General features: G+C 52.1%; 2 long non-coding RNA genes across 2 annotated transcripts; one reads left to right on the plus strand and one right to left on the minus strand.

The window, feature by feature from the left end:
- Window positions 1–838: 838 nt before the first annotated feature.
- On the plus strand, window positions 839–17369 carry LOC140407896 (uncharacterized). Its single transcript, XR_011939871.1, has 2 exons — window positions 839–914; window positions 16056–17369. It is a non-coding gene; the product is annotated as an uncharacterized lncRNA (long non-coding RNA).
- On the minus strand, window positions 4186–15261 carry LOC140407895 (uncharacterized). The gene is made up of 3 exons (XR_011939870.1): window positions 15146–15261; window positions 7118–7337; window positions 4186–6034 (listed from the first exon to the last, which is right to left on the minus strand). It is a non-coding gene; the product is annotated as an uncharacterized lncRNA (long non-coding RNA).
- Window positions 17370–17621: the final 252 nt, after the last annotated feature.

The raw sequence follows: 17621 nt of genomic DNA on the forward strand, positions 1-17621 counted from the left end.
TGATGGTCCAAACGGGTGCTTGCCGCTGTGGGGTGGGAACAGCAGTGTGTTGTTAGAGGGCAGGTGCAGAGGGTATATTGCGCTCTGCCAGCTGCCACAGTTGGGCACCATGAAGAGCAGAGGAAATGTTGAACCAATGGCAGTAATTGAGACTTTCAAACAGTGTGTTTATGACAATACAACAACTACTTGCATTTCTGAGGAAAGGCCCTTGACCTAAAGGGTTAAAGGTGTTTTTCTCTCCACAGAAGCTGTCAGGTCTGCTGAGTATTCCCAGCATTTTTTATTTTTATTCATCAACTTAGATTTATATAGCACCTTTAATGGGGTTAATGTGTACTAAGACATTCTAGTGTGTTTCACTGTGATGTGTGTTTATGCATAAGGGAACAAATGAATAAATGAGTAAGATTGAGAAAGAATGTGGCTGGGGGAAACTCTGACCTCTCACTTCCCCCATTCTTTCTGGTGCCTCTGCATCTTGCTCTCAAGAGGAGACATTGATCATAGTTTAGACAACCTCCTCCCTTACCTCTATTTGTCGATATGTGTTCACTGCCCACCAAAGGCAGGCCACCAGAGGGAACCTCCTTCCTTTAAACCCGACACCTTCTTTGCGATGAAGGTAATGGCACTAATGGTGACCTACCTGGCTCTTGCTGTGGGAGAGTACAGGCTTGGCAGCATCTTGCAGATTACTGACTGAGGATTACATTGTTGCCCTGTTATATCTGTGAAGCACCGGGCCGTCATAAACTTCCACTCTCTTTCTTGCCTCCTTAATCCCAAGAGGGAAATGCTCACCATTCTTCAATGCTACTTTCCTTTTTGCAGATTCACCATGGCAATGGGGAGTCATGAGATGAGGAAGGGTGTAGGAAGAAGCAGAAGGTGACGAGGATGAACATTATGAGGTTTGAAACACTTTCACTATGCAGTTGCACATTGCTGCCCATCTTCCCAACTCACCATTTGTAACACTTGCTTCCTCCCTCAAATGCATCAGATCTGGGGCGAGATTCTCCGACCCGCCGCGGTGTTGGAGAATCGCCGGGAGCTGGCGTGAATCCCGCCCCCGCCGGTTGCCGAATTCTCCGGCACCGGATATTCGGCAGGGGCGGGAATCGCGCGGCGCCGGTTGGCGGCCCCCCTCCCTGGCGATTCTCCGGTCCGGATGGGCCGAAGTCCCGCTGCTGGAATGCTTGTCCCGCTGGCGTGGATTAAACCACCTCTCTTACCGGCGGGACAAGGCGGCGCGGGCGGGTTCCGGGGTCCTGGGGGGCGGCGCGGGGCGATCTGGCCCGGGGGGGTGCCCCCACGGTGGCCTGGCCCGCGATCGGGGACCACCGATCCGCGGGCGGGCGTGTGCCGTGGGGGCACTCTTTCCCTTCCGCCTTCGCCACGGTCTCCACCATGGCGGAGGCGGAAGAGACCCCCACCACTGCGCATGCGCGGGGATGCCGTGAGCAGCCGCTGAATCTCCCGCGCATGCGCCCCCCGGCAAAGTCAGTTTCGCGCCAGCTGGCGGGGCATCAAAGGCCTTTCCCACCAGCTGGAGGGGCGGAAATCAGTCCGGCGCGGGCCTAGCCCCTCAAGATTAAGGCTCGGCCGCTCAAGATGCGGAGGATTCCGCACCTTTGGGGCGGCGCGATGCCGGACTGATTCTCGCCGTTTTTGGCGCCGGTCGGCGGACATCGCGCCGATTGCGGAGAATTCCGCCCCAGATATTTACACACAGAGGAATTAGACAGTGAGGATGCGATCTGGGATTATTCACAGAGCACAGGGGATCCAGATGTTGGGGAGGTGGGCGGGAAATGTTATCTTTCCAGCAGAGGCTGTGAAGAAGACTACCATGAGCTGGAGATGTTACTTCCAGAACTAATGAGTCATCACTTGAAAAGAAAGCTATTCGAGATACACCACCCACCGTCACGCTTCACAGTCACTCTCAGCTGATGACAGCAACTCACAAGTATGACTCTCAAATTTGCCTTTTTGGCAACATGACCAAAAGCTTCTGTTTCTTTAAAGCGCCTGTCATGTTCTGTAGACTGGCCAAAGTGAATGATGAACTACAGAACATTAAGTTTAAATAATTTATTGTAGAACAACTGCATGATAAGATAACTGGGATAAATAAAATAATAAACAACTAAAACGAATTAACCATTGTGGAATTACTGCAAAACACATCTATCCTCCAGCACAACCTACTCCCAACCCCCAGATCACAGGGTCACGTGATGAGTTTACACTGCCACCTTGTGGTTGGAGGTCATGCATGACATTATGTACAAACTAGCCTTATGCATATAATCGCAGCGTCAACATGGCACCTTCATTGAAATCTGTAGCCATTCCCAGCTAAGGAATGGCCAAGGACCAGTTAGCGCCTCCGCTTGATGGGTCTAGATACTGCAGCTCCGGAGGCATTAGGGGACAGAATGGACTCTTGTGTAAATTGCAGCCTCTAGACCACTTGACTGCTGTGCTTCAGTGCTTTCAGGATGTGATAGCTGCCATTTGACCATTCCGAATCCACCGTGCTGGGCTCAGAAAATGGTGACAGATGAAGTTCACCTGCCTGCATCTCTCAGGATTGTAGCACATACAAGGCCACTGGTCATCTCTCAGAGCCCCACACTGGTGAAATGTAGATGGTGTGATTATCCTTCCAAGGAGTTTCAATCAGTTCACTTGGGCCTAGTGTGCACTTACTAGAGAACCATGGATCTCTCCACTACCATAAAGTGTCAGATTCAGTCTCTTTGCCACAGGAAAGTGAATGCCAAGTGGATAGTAAGCACTTCTCAAAAGGGAGGGAGTGGGAAATCATTGGTGAAATCATCACCAGGCTGTTTCCAGACCGAGATGAGACACTAGAAGCATTTCAGCCAACTGTTCCTTCAATTGTTGGTCATTTACAACTTTGGACCCAGAGTAGAATTTCATAGAATTTTTTCATAGAATTTACAGTGCAGAAGGAGGCCATTCGGCCCATCGAGTCTGCACTGGCTCTTGGAAAGAGCACCCCACCTAAGGTCAACAGCTCCACCCTATCCCCATCACCCAGTAACCCCACCCAACACTAAGGGCAATTTTGGACACTAATGGCAATTTATCATGGCCAATCCACCTAACCTGCACATCTTTGGACTGTGGGAGGAAACCGGAGCACCCAGAGGAAACCCACGCAGACACGGGGAGGATGTGCAGACTCCGCACAGACAGTGACCCAAGCCGGAATCGAACCTGGGACCCTGGAGCTGTGAAGCAATTGTGCTATCCACAATGCTACCGTAGGAAAGAAAATAAAAGGAAGACACTCATATCATCGCAAAATGTCATCTCCAATGGATTCCAAAGCATGGGTCTGATCCTTAAGATAATGAAAGGAGTCAAATGTTCCCTGTCGTCAGGTCTTGTTTAGCCAAGTTGATCAAACTTTGGAAGATGGGTCCCTGACACAAGAACAGTTTGGCATCTGGTATAAAGAACAGTGTTTGGACTGAAGAGTCAAAGAGCGCGAGTAGAAGAAAACAGAAATGTTCGACAAAAACAACTAATTGGATTGGGGCCTTTCAATTTAGACATAAATATAGACACTGTTCCTCATTAATGGATCATTTGTAGTTCATTTATTTAGAGGGTAAGTCACTATATATAGGAATGTAAATTTAAAAAAATTAATGGCAATCAGACAAAATGAATTTGGTTTGAAACAGTTAATGATGAAGCATATTGATGTAAGGGTACTAGATTGCTTTATATCTACAGCTGTGATCTCTGATGCGTTGTCTGTATAGCATGCAAGAAACAACACTTCTCACTGTATACTAATACATGTGACAATAATAAATCAAATCAAATTAAATGACCTCAGACAGAACCGTGGGTATATGTGAGAGGGTGGTGAAGTGATCCCCCATAGCTGGATCCAGCTCTCAGCTTCAGGCTAGAAGGCAGTATTTGCACAGATTGGTGTTCAGCTTAGAATACAATCTCTACAAGTGCAGAAGGAGGGCATTCGGCCCATCGAGTCTGCACCGACCCTCTGAAGGTTGATCATAGCTTAGACAATTTGGGTAATGTTTACCCAACCAAGCCCGCTTCCCCACCCTATCCCAAAACCCCTTAACCATAATGGTATAATTTTTGATTAAATTATCTGCGTATGTGGAAGTGATTGGAAAGAGCTACAAATGTTGTTTTTTGATGAGAAATTAAGTACACATTCCAAAAAAGGTGAATGAGTTGTGTCATTACAGGACGGGTTGTGAGGAAGCATTTTATACCTCAGCGCTGCGACTCCCCCTAAAATCTAAAATGTTTCATTTTCCCGGGGAACCGAATAAGAGCACAGTTAGAACAAAAAGTCCTTCAGTTTGTAACTTGCATTTTTTCTGGTTCACTGATCATTTTATCCAACACAGACATGTATCGATTTGAAAATGTAATGCACATGATCAGGAGGATGCAGAAAATTGTAAATGAAGTATTTTGTATAATTGCATAACCAATTTGGTCAAGCAGATTGGGGAACAGAATTGTACTGCATTGTAATGTGATGACCAGGGGGGGATCACTGGCACACTTTGTTTCATGTCTGAGTGTGCATGTAGACAGTTAAATAAGTAAGCTTATGGGTCACATGCTGTTGGTTTTAAGTGACCACTTTGACCTTGATGATTTATTTGTGTTTTTGTGGTATAATTAATTAATTAAACCTTTTGTACAATTTTCATTGTTAGGTAATCCCTAAGCTTCCGGATAATCTTAGATGACAGATTTTTTTTGAGTGAGTAATAGTCACCACGTTAATATATAATTAGTCAATCACTCAATTAAAAAATAAATAAAAGCCCTCTCTGGCATCCTGAAAGTTAATATACCGTGGAACTGGAAATCAAAAGTAGATGCCATTCTGTGCGAGAAAGAAATTACTTTCACTTAGAGCGACTTTAACAAATCCACAATGACCTGCAGCATCTCACAGCTAATGAAGTACTTTTGAAATGCAGTTACTATAATAAATGTGCACACAGCATCTCCCACAAAGAGCAATGAGATAAATGGCCTGATAGTCTGTTTTAATGATCACAGTTGAGGGATACTGTTGGCCAGGCCACTGAAGAGAACATGCCTCAGAATAACTGCTGTCCATCTGAGAGGGCAGAGGAAACCTTGGTAGACATGTCTTCGGACAACGCAGAGCTTCCCCAGCATTGTCCTCCGCTGCCACCCTGAGGTTATATCCTCAGGTATCCACCGTGGAGCTTGAATTTGTGACCTTCTGATTTACAAGCTAACACTAAGTCATTAATATCGATCTTGTCCTTTTTGAAACGACTAGATATTTTGCAGCGTTGTTCACAGGTACTTGTGTGGTGATAAGGGACATCTGGGACTTTCAGCGGAGGTGCGGATATGGCTGTACAGTCAGGGCAGAAACAAGTGAGCAAACTGCAGAATCGGGTCATTTGAAATAAAATCATCAGAGGGATGCAAATTGAGTCTGGCTGCGAGCTGGATAGTCAAGACATTCTTAGCAGCAAAAGAAAATCTTCGTGCAGGTCAAGTCGCGTGTCTCTCAGCGGCGCGCGCCATTAGCTGCTGGCGGGATCCTCTCTTCCCACCGCTTATCAATGGGATTTCCCATTGTAGCCACCCCATGCTGCCGGGAAACCCACGGGCGGGATTCCGCTGCCAGCGGGAAAAGAGAACCCCAACGGCCGGAGAATTCCGGCCTCAGATCTTCATACTCCTTTGTTTCCTTACAATTCTGTGAATAGATTGGCCCATAATGTAATCCATCATGTGCTGAACGTAAACCCGTCAGAAAGCTGGAGGACTCGGCGTCCATTTAGTCATCAAGGGCGGGATTCTCCATCCCGCCAGCCCCGTTTTCCGACGCCCTGCCCTGCCGGCAGCGGGATTCTCCATTCCCATTGTGGCCACCCAACGCCTTCGGAAAACCCACGGGCATGAGTGCGTTGCCGGCGGAGCCGAGGATCCCGCAGCAAACTTTTACCTGCAGAGGAGATGAATGAACAATGAATATTTGAAAGCTCTTGATGTTACACACGCGATGCACACAGATTATATGTAAATTGTGACAGGGCAAACAACAATGAAATTATATTGGAAATATGAAAAAAATTGGAATTATGGAAATCTGAAACTAGACGAATAAAACGTTGCATTACACAGAGGGTGGATCAGCATCTAAGAGATGGGTCACAATGATAGAGGGTAAGATCTGAAAGAATAACTTACGGTGGAGGAGCTGAAGGGCAAGCGGGAGGGGGAGCTGGGTGAGGAGCTGGATGAGGGCCTGTGGGCTGACGCCCTGGGCAGGGTCAATTCCTCCTCATCCTGCGCCAGGCTCAGCCTGATCCAGTGGAAAGTGGTACACAGGGCGCATATGGCAGGGGCGAGGATGAGTAAGTGTTTTGGGGTGGAGGACAGGTGTGTGAGGTGTTCGGGGAGCCCAGCAAACCACGCCCTGCCCGGCACTTGCAGAGTTTTGTAAGGGCTTTGCAAAGGCTATGTCCAAGGTCTTGGATACTCAGGTAAAACTGAGCTGGGGGATAGCGATATTTGGTGTATCGGATTATCCGGGAGTGCAGGAGTCGAAAGAGGCCGGAGTCCTGGCCTTTGCCTCCTTGGTAGTCCGGAGCAGGCTCTTGTTAATGTGGAGGGACGCGAAGCCCCCAAGCGTAGAGGCTTGGGTCAGTGACATGGTGGGGTTTCTCAGGTTGGGGAAGATAAAGTTTGCCTTGCGAGGGTCCTTGCAGGGGTTCTCCAGGCGATGGCAAACGTTCCTTGACTTTCTCGCGGGACGTTAGGTGTTGGTCAACAGCAGCAGCAACCCGGGGTGGGGGGGGGGGGGGGGCTGATTTATTTTCCTTTTTGTAAGGGGTGCATACCCCATTTCATTTTGAGTTGGGTATTAGTTTGTTAAACTGTCTATCGGTTAGAGGGTTAAGTTGTTTTGTTTTGTTGGCATGTTGCCCTTCTTTCTTTGTATTATTTTCCGTTTTGGAGTGTTTTGTAAAATTATTGAAAAACTTTGAATAAATACATTTAAAAAAAAGAAGAAAAAATAACTTACCTTTCTCTTTTGGATCCTTATTGCACTGTGGAGCGATTTGATCTTTGCTACGGAGATCTTTAAACTAATGCACATTAGAAATCCACATTGGTACCTCAGTTACTGTCAAATTATTGAAGTCTTGCACATCATCGTAATCATGAAAGCTAAATACTGTTGATGCTGGAAATTTGAAGTAAAAACAGAAAATGCTGGAAAAGTTCAGCAGATCTGGTAGCATCTGGGGAGAGAGAAACAGAGTTAATGTTTCGAGTCCATATGACCCCTCTTCAGAGCTACAGAGAGGGAGAAACATGATAGATTTATATTGTTAATGAGCGGGTGGAGTAATTGGAGCAAAATAGGAGGTCTGGGATAGGTGGGAGCTCCGATAGATTAGACCATGATTTTAAAAAATATATTTTGATTGTCACAAGTAGGCTTACGTTAACACTGCAGTGAAGTTACTGTGAGAAGCCCCTAGTCGCCACATTCTGGTGCCTGTTCGGGTACAGAGACGGAGAATTCAGAATGTCCAATTCACCTAACAAGCACGTCTTTCGGGCCTTGTGGGAGGAAACCGGAGCACCCGGAGGAAACCCACGCAGATAAGGGGAGAACGTACAGGCTCCGCATAGACAGTGACCCAAGCCGGGGATAGAACCTGGGACCCTGGCGCTGTGAAGCAACTGTGCTAACCACTAACTACCGTGTCGCCCATATGTCACAGGCTCAAGACAAAATGGATGTTAACGGCAGTGCTAAAGACTAAAGAAGGTGCTGGAGTAGCATAAAGGTGAGATAGCAGAATGTGTTAATAGGAGGGCAGAGGTCAGCGCACTGTGAAAGCCAAACATGAGAAAAAGTGGGGGAGGGAGGACATTGGCATAAAAATATTGGGTTAAAAAGGGGCAAAAGTGGAGGAGAGAGTTCATGGTCTGATGCGTTTGAACGCGGGAGAGGCCGCAATCGGGGTCTCAGCTGGGCGCCGATCAGTTTCTGATCTACCTGGCCCACTCCCATTGGCAGGTTCTGGATCCCAATACTAATTAACAACAATTGAGGGCAACCTTCATCTCATTAATGTGATGGACGCCCTCTCGAACGTCCTCCCATGATCTAGCCGACTCCCAAATGGGAGGTCATGCAGGCGCTGTTTAGCACTCCTGTTTAAAAACGGGAGCCCAGCACAATAGTTGCTGAGGGGATTGGAGGAGGTGGGAAGCCATTTATGAAGTCGAGCATGCAGCCTGCTGCCCCAGTGGTTAGGAGGGTGGGTGGGGGAGCCCTGGTGGGGGGTAGGGGGGGGGGGCCTGGTCAGTGTGCTGGACACCACCGGTAGCGTTTGCCCCTGGGTCGGGAGGGTGAGCAGCTCAGCGCCCACGGATCCTACACGCCATCCCCCAGATTGTGTGCATCGGAGAACCCCGACATCTATGAGGGCCACCCCAGAATGATGGGTTGGCTATTGGGCGATAAGGGGTACCCGCTGAGGTCCTGGCTGATGACGTCAGTACAGAGGCCAGAGACCGTTGCGGAGACCCATTATAATAAGGCCCATGTTGCCACCCGTGCTGTCATTGAGCGGTGGAGCGGACTGCTGAAAGTGTGGTTCCTGGACCGCTCAGGTGATGCACTGCAGTACACTCCCCAGAGGGTCCTCTGCTTTGTGGTGGTCTGCTGTGCCCTCCACATCCGAGCACAGCAGCAGGGCGACGTGCTGGAGGTGGAAAATGCGGCCTCATCTGAGGAGGAGGAGGGCGAGGAGGGGCCGGACCAGGAAGGGATGTTGGACGAGTTTGGGGAGGACCCACGGGAGCAGCCGGAGGAAGGAGAACAGGTGGTGGTGGAAAGGGCCTGCCATGCCCGGAAAACCAGAGAAGCCCTCATCCTCACCCGCCTCTCATAGGACGAGGCTTTGATCGTCATCTCACCCCCTCCCCCTACCCCTCATCCTTCCAGTCACCCTTCCACCCAGTATCCCCTCTCCGCCCTTCACCCATCTCCCCCTTCCCTATCCCCCCTTCTCCTCTCTCCCCCTTCTCCCCTCCGATCACTCCCTCCGCCCATTGGCCACCCCATCCTTCATCCTTCCACCCATTCAATCCTCCCCCCGCCCACCCTCCGACGCCCGCTACCCTGTTCCACCCTCCGAGGGCCTGTGTAACATCACTCCCGGGCAATGGGCCTGTGTTGGCATGTTCTGCGGGTTAATATACAAGTCAGGAGAGTGATTATAACCTGCTGTGAGGTAAGCTCAGGTGCTCCTCAATCTATGCCACAGTCTGACTTCTGTCTTTCTACTGAGAGTGCACGCACACCCATCACCAGACGTGGTATGCATCGGGGCTCCTGATCTTGGACCACTGTGCTTGCGGAGGGGGTACAGGGGTCAGGGGAGCAGTGGACAATGGGTGGTGGGGGTGTGGGATGGCCCACCATGTGGAAAAACGTGACAGGAGCTCCACATGTATCAGGTGTAGAACGTTTTAGTTGTGCAGTTAGGAAACCCGAACTGTCCCTAACTAATGATGGTGCCCCCCCCCATGCCCCCTCCCTCCAATGCCCATGCAGTGATACTCAATTTTCTTAAGCTCCCATGCTCTGCCGCAACATCTAGGTGTGTCCCCAGGATGCGCATCGAAGTTGGAAGCTGCTGCTTTCCACGCTCTCTGGCCTTTGATGCCCTGGCGGGCAACCTCTGGAGGGTCTGGGGTCATCTTACCAGTGACATGGCAATGCTGTGCCACCCTGTTCTGCCCGCTGACCTTGAGACACGCCGGGGAAAGGAAGGGGGACTCGGGAGAACTGGAGACCGCCGTCGCCTCCCTGGTGGGTTGTCTCCCTGGTGGGAGGCTCCGGGTCGACCATCAGTGCTCCCTCCTTCCAGATGGTGCCCATGTGGTCCTGGGGGTCTCCATGGGACAGAGAGGCAGATGGAGTGAGCTCCGAAGGCCCCTACGTCACCCTGCCTTGCCGACCCTGCCGGACCCCCATAGTCCACACCATGATGTCGACACCCTTAGTGATGCTCCCTAGTGAGTGGGCCACACTCTGAAGTGTGTCAGAATGCTCACCTGTTCCTGGGACTTGCTCTGCAGTGCACCGGCAATGTCCACCGGCATCTGGGACACGCCCCCAGCGACTGGGACATGCTGTTGAGGCGCTCAGCAATGGTCATCACTCACTGAGCCACGCCTTGGTCACCAGCGCTCATGGCGCGGACATCGTGCTCCAGCCTTTCCACTGCAGTCGCAGCCTAGCAGTATTGTCCTCGATACCACACATTGTGGGCACCATCTCCTGTGCCCATAGCCTTTGGGACACTTCCAATCGGCTATGCACTCGCTGGAGTATCACTGACACCCCCTCCTGACGGACCCACCCTAGCTGGAATAACCTTGTCCAGGCGCTCAGCATCTGACTAGGACCCTCCATCTCCCACCACAGCACCCCACCATCTCCACACCCCCCCTCATATCCCACCCCAGCACCCCACCATCTCCACCCCCCCTCATATCCCACCCCAGCACCCCTCCATCTGCACACCCCCCCTCCATCTCCCACCCCACCATCTCCACACCGCCCTCCATCTCCCAACCCACCATCCCCCCCCTCCATCTCCTACCACAGCACCCCACCATCTCCACCCCCCCTCCATCTCCACCCCCCCTCCATCTCCACCCCCCCTCCATCTCCACCCCCCCTCCATCTCCACCCCCCCTCCATCTCCCACCCCACCATCTCCACACCCCCCTCCATCTCCACCCCCCCTCCATCTCCGCACCCCCCCTCCATCTCCACCCCCCACTCCATCTCCCACCCCACCATCTCCACACCGCCCTCCATCTCCCAACCCACCATCCCCCCCCTCCATCTCCCACCACAGCACCCCACCATCTCCACACCCCTCCTCCATCTCCACCCCCCCTCCATCTCCACACCCCCCTCCATCTCCCACTCGAGCACCACAACCTCTCCACACCGCCCCCTCATCTCCCACCCCACCATCCCCACACCGCCCCCTCATCTCCCACCCCACCATCTCCACACCAACCCCTCCATCTCCCAACCCACCATCCCCCCCCTCCATCTCCCACCACAGCACCCCACCATCTCCACACCCCTCCTCCATCTCCACCCCCCCTCCATCTCCACACCCCCCTCCATCTCCCACTCGAGCACCACAACCTCTCCACACCGCCCCCTCATCTCCCACCCCACCATCTCCACACCAACCCCTCCATCTCCCACCCCACCATCACCACACCGCCCTCCACCTCCCACCCCACCATCCCCACCCCACCCCCTCCATCTCCCACCCCACCATCCCCACACCACCCCCTCCACCTCCCACCCCACCATCACCACACCGCCCTCCACCTCCCACCCCACCATCCCCACCCCACCCCCTCCATCTCCCACCCCACCATCCCCACACCACCCCCTCCACCTCCCACCCCACCATCCCCACCCCACCCCCTCCATCTCCCACCCCACCATCCCCACACCACCCCCTCCACCTCCCACCCCACCATCCCCACCCCACCCCCTCCATCTCCCACCCCACCATCCCCACCCCACCCCCTCCATCTCCCAGCCCACCATCTCCACACCACCCCCTCCATCTCCCACCCCATCATCCCCCCCCCTCCATCTCCCACCCGAGTACCTCACCATCCCCACACCGCCCCCCCATCTCCCGCCCCACCATCCCCACACCACCCCCTCCATCTCCCACCCCACCATCCCCACACCACCCCCTCCACCTCCCACCCCACCATCCCCACCCCACCCCCTCCATCTCCCACCCCACCATCCCCACCCCACCCCCTCCATCTCCCAGCCCACCATCTCCACACCACCCCCTCCATCTCCCACCCCATCATCCCCCCCCTCCATCTCCCACCCGAGTACCTCACCATCCCCACACCGCCCCCCCATCTCCCGCCCCACCATCCCCACACCACCCCCCCCATCTCCCTCCCCACACCCCCCCTCCATCTCCCACCCGAGCACCACAACTTCTCCACACCGCCCCTCCATCTCCCACTCCACCATCCCCACACCGCCCTCCACCTCCCACCCCACCATCCCCACACCGCCCTCCACCTCCCACCCCACCATCCCCACACCGCCCTCCATCTCCCACCCCACCATCCCCACACCGCCCCCTCATCTCCCACCCCTCCAGCTCCACACCGACCTCTCCTTCTCCCACCCCACCATCTCCACACCGCCCTCCACCTCCCACCCCTCCATCTCCACACCGCCCTCCATCTCCCACCCCACCATCCCCACACCGCCCTCCACCTCCCACCCCACCATCCCCACACCGCCCTCCATCGCCCACCCCACCATTCCCACACCGCCCCCTCATCTCCCACCCCTCCATCTCCACACCGCCTCTCCTTCTCCCACCCCACCATCCCCACACCGCCCTCCATCGCCCACCCCACCATCCCCACACCGCCCCCTCATCTCCCACCCCTCCAGCTCCACACCGCCCCTCCATCTCCCACCCCTCCAGCTCCACACCGCCCTCTCCTTCTCCCACCCCACCATCCCCACACCGCCCCCTCATCTCCCACCCCTCCATCTCCACACCGCCCCCTCATCTCCCACCCCTCCATCTCCACACCGCCCCTCCCTCTCCCACCCCACCATCCCCACACCGCCCCCTCATCTCCCACCCCTCCATCTCCCACCCCACCATCCCCACACCGCCCTCCATCTCCCACCCCACTATCTCCACACCGACCCTCCATCTCCCACCCCGCCATCTCCCACCCCACCATGTCCACACCACCCGCCCAACACCCACCTCTCCATCTCGCACCCCTCCATCTCCCATCGCAGCACCCCACCACCTTCACACCAGCCCTCCACCACCCCCTCCCACAATCCAACCATGCGTTATGTCTTGTGTCTTGCAGGATCACCTGGCGGGCCCTTCTGGTGTCCCGGCCACAACCCCAGGACACATTGAACGATGAAGCGGACCAGACAGCGATGTGAGCCTGTGGCTCCCAGAACTCCCTCCCGTCTCACCCCTGTCCCCCGCATATCCCCCTCCCTCCTCTCCCATCTCCATGCCCACACCCGGCCATTTCCCCGTCCCTCTGCCCTCCGCACCGCACCCCTGGCCCCGACATCTGGCTCTGCTGGCAAGGGTACCAGTAGCTGGTGCTACCCATGCCAGCGGTACACTCTGCAGCCCTGTCCAGCACCCCCTGTGGGAGATACTGTGGGCGCCCAGCTTGGGTGAGCGCACAATGCCCGCTAGTAGGGTGGTGTCCGGTTGTATGTGGGTGGAGGGGATACCCATATGGCTGGTGTTTCTCTGCGCAACCAAGGGCCACGGAGGGCTGTTAGTGGGGTGTGCAGCAAGATGGCTGTCTTGCAGGCTGCGGCAATGGCGATCCATGCCTGGGCACCCCGGTTCCGGTGGTACACGCCAACCCCACGGCCAAGCCCCTGGTAACCCCCCCACCCCGCTAATCCCCCCCGCGCTGGCAGTCGCCCAGCCAGCCCTGCCAGTGGCAGGACCGGGAGCCCATTATTGCACCTTTGGGAACAGTAACTACCTCCGCTCTCTCCCTCAGCAGTCATGGCGCCTGTTTCCTGATCCTAAATACCACAAGTGAACCTCGCCATTGGTAATTCCTCCTGGTGGTGGCTGAGCATCGTGGAAAGCCCAGAGAATACGAGGGCGGGCCCGTTAATGACATGCCAATGGCGTTTGCTGTACGTGCAGCACAGAACTCATTGACACCGCTGTTGAGGCGCCGGAGCATGGCATTCTGTGCGATGCCTGCCGCCGGCCTCGATGTTCGGCTGTCATGTTATTCTCCGCCCAATTGTGATACGATGTCGCTGGATGGAGAATCCTGTCCAGGTATTTTGTTGTTGTACCACCATTTTGAATTTCCAATGACCCCAATTTATCATTCAAAGAGATAAACCAATGAGATTAATGAAACAAAAAGGTAACATTGCAACTGTGAATGTCTACACCAAAATAAAAATGCTTATAATGCTGATCCATCAGCATCTATATAACAAAGATAGAATAAACTAGCTCTCGTTTGCGCTACATATTAATGCTGTCAAATATCACTGGACTAGACGCTACCATAGTGCAAATCTGCCAGTTGTAAAACCACTTTTGCGTTGCCATAAAACATTCAAATATGATAATGTTTTATGTGTGGCAGCAGGAGTTTTAGCTGGAGTATAGTGGATAATCGGTGTGCCCCAGGGGTAACAGGCCCGATCAGCTTTTTTTTCAACCTAAACACAGACAAGAGTAAGCTGGATGCCTGTTCTGCTGATAACAGAGCAATAGTTGAGGAGGGCCACCACCTATCCCAGTTGTGATAAAACCAATCTTTCACTGTGTTTATTTTCTCTCTTTGGCTTATTCTTTTACACTTTAGACAGATGTGGAAGCCAAATACCCAGGAAACTTTTGCTTTCCTCCCTCATTTGTTTTCCATTTATACTCCCAACCGAACATGAGCTTGATAACAATAATTTGTTTTCTCCGCCATCGGCTTTGAAATTGCATCGCCGTCAGTAATAAAACCTGACCCACTGATGTTTAATCTGTGTCAGTGTTCTCTGATCTCCGCCCCACATATTGTTCTTATGAAGTCTGTCATCTCAACTCTAGCTTCCAATCTCTCCTCCTGTCACACTCCCCTAGTCTGTTCCCATTTGCCACAGTCATTGCCCTGCTGATGCTCCACTTGTTCCTCCTACATTTTTCTTTCTGCTTGCACCACAGAGAACATTTTCTGGTCCTAACACTAAAATGGCCGCAACCATAGTCGCAGCAAACAGAATTCTCACCAACATTGTGACAGGGCAATCCCCTGAGATTTCCGTTAAGGCAGTCTCACTGGCTACCCATAGGGAGTTCCTGGCCTGTATTGGGCCTACCTTGGGAATGTGCTGTCACCGGGGTGGAAGAATGAGGGGGACAGGAAATACCACGCAGACAGTGCTCTTAAAGGCTGCAGCTTCTGCTCAAAGGGGTTGATTCACCTGTCTGGCACCAAAAGAGGCCTGAGGTTGAAGAAAGATGCCCATCAACTCCTTTTTCTGAGGCCTGCTTATGAAAGAGGTTCTGGCAGGGAGGTGTGCTGTCTTTGGCATCACAGGTCATCCTCCTCACAGAAAAAAAACATTCAAACCGCTTAGCAGGAAATACCGCAGTTGTTGCAGTCTCAAATATTCAGTGGGTGTGGCAGCAGATAAAGAAAAAGATTAGTGCCTCGAGTAGGTCTGCCAAGGTAGCATTTCACAATATTAAATGGATGAGCAAAGTATCCAAGACGTTAACATATTCCTCTCATCTTGCTGCACCTTGAAGGCTGCATGCTAGGATTTTCGGACAACAGCTCTGCGCTTTACATGAATGTCAATAATGCAGCAGGATACACTTTATTCTGTTGCTTCAGTCAGAACTGTGGAAAGAGAACCCCATCAAATAAACGTATCACGCGACTGACCTGCACGATGCACGTTCATTTTCTTGCACATGTGTCGAGAGGCAGAATGACCACTTTGCTTTCACTTTTTTAACACTCTTTAGTGTGTGGCCGCACAGTGGTTAGCACTGCTGCCTCACTGCACCACGGACCCGGGCCCAATTCCGGCCTCGGGTGACGGTATGGAGTCTGCACGTTCTCCCTGTGTGTGCGTGGGCTTCCTCTGAGTGCTCCAGTTTCCGCCCACAGTCGAAGGATGTGCAGGTTAAGTGGATTGACCATGATAAACTGCCCTTAGTATCCAGGGATGTGCAGGTTAGGTTACGGAGATAGGGAGAGTGGGCGTGGGTAGAGTGCTCATTCGAAAGGTCGGTGCAGACTTGATGGCCTCCTTCTGCACTGTAGGGATTCTATGGTCGATGCTTTCAAACTTCTAATCTCAGTATTTATTTCTCTACTTACAGCGTTAAGAGAAAAAAACAAGGGAGAGTGGATTAGAAGGAGAAGAGGACCTGAACATTCCAGATTGCTCAATAAATATGAACTCGACATGGTAGGGCCTGAGAGTAAAGAGGGAATTGGCCAGATGCTTCACATTGAATGACTGGCAACGCAGGGCACTATTGGGGATTGGATACATACTAAACATAAAGAAAATGCAGCCTTTTTGTTACTGTATCGGGGCTTGGATTGTATTTATGAGGGAAATGTGTTTCCCTCAAGAATCAGTTTGAAGCTTTTGAACCATTGAAGAATTCTGTGTATTTCCCTTGCGCTGACTCAGCAGAGAAGCCAGGCCAAACTGAACCTGCAGGATCTTTCACAGTGTGGGGCGTGAGCTTCGGTTTGAAAGTCTGTGTAAAGAGAGAAAGTGAGCGCCATATATATATCGCGGAAGCTGATTCACTCTTTTATACTGCCTACTGTTCATTTTCCTGTTTTATTTAAATGAACCAATTGTTTGGTAAAGAGCCTGAGTCTAAACCTGATTAGGTTACATTCAGTCTGCTTTTCATAGAGAGGAAAACCATGTGGTGGCACACATCACCTCAGGGGAGGTGGTGTGTGCCTCATTGGACTAGTAAATGCTCTGGGGTCCCGGGTTTGTAGCCATCACAGATGGCCACCTGCAAAGGACCATGGGATTTATGGCCAACCCAGGACTCAGATAGACTCAGAGCTTGTGTATGTATTTGCAACCCAGATAGCTGGATGCGATCAAAACCCCCGCTCGTTTGCATTCTAATGGCCCATTTCCCCAGAACAAAATAACTGTACTCAGGTAACCAATACAGATACAGACTAAGCAGTGCCACTCCCTTTACTCAGGGAGCCCAAACAGCCAAGGTCAATGACCGCTAAGGACATGCCCAGCCATCAAGGCACCCAAAATCGAAGGCAGTGATCGAAGCCTGTTGAATTATTGGGTCCAAGTTAAGGACCGCCCCAAAGAGCGCGAAATCCCAGAGGGATAAGAAGAGACACAGCCATGTGCTCGGTCTCTCTTGGATCCGGCCAATGCCAACCCAAATGCAGCATAACGACCAGACAGACAAGATCAAGACCAACGATTGCTACCAGACGGATGAGCCCAGCAGAAACATAGCCACTTCTTCCACCCAGCCATGCAAGATCCGGACAAAGGCCTTGTCCATCGGCATTTCGCCCTGAAGTTAAGTATAGGTTATTGTAGTTGTTAGGTGTATTTTAATTTGTAGTGTTTTGTGTTGCATGTCGAAGTAATCCTTGTGTGTAAATAAACCATCTTTGAACTTGAACTGACTAACTGGTTGTGTGGTCCTTTGGTCGATATCCGGTAAAGCCTTGTGGTGGTATCATTTGATACCTGGCGACTCTAAAGAGCATCATTATTGAAAAGAGCAACATTATTGGCGACTCCGCCGGGACTCGATTAGAAGTGATTTTCTCACTCTGAGAGAATCCACAAAACTTTGAAATCCAATTGCGAGAAAAAAAAAAGTGAAAGAACCACAAGTGTAAGGCCCGTATCGATCAAATCACAAAGATTT

Source organism: Scyliorhinus torazame, chromosome 2, assembly GCF_047496885.1.
Source record: "Scyliorhinus torazame isolate Kashiwa2021f chromosome 2, sScyTor2.1, whole genome shotgun sequence".
NCBI lineage: Eukaryota > Metazoa > Chordata > Chondrichthyes > Carcharhiniformes > Scyliorhinidae > Scyliorhinus > Scyliorhinus torazame.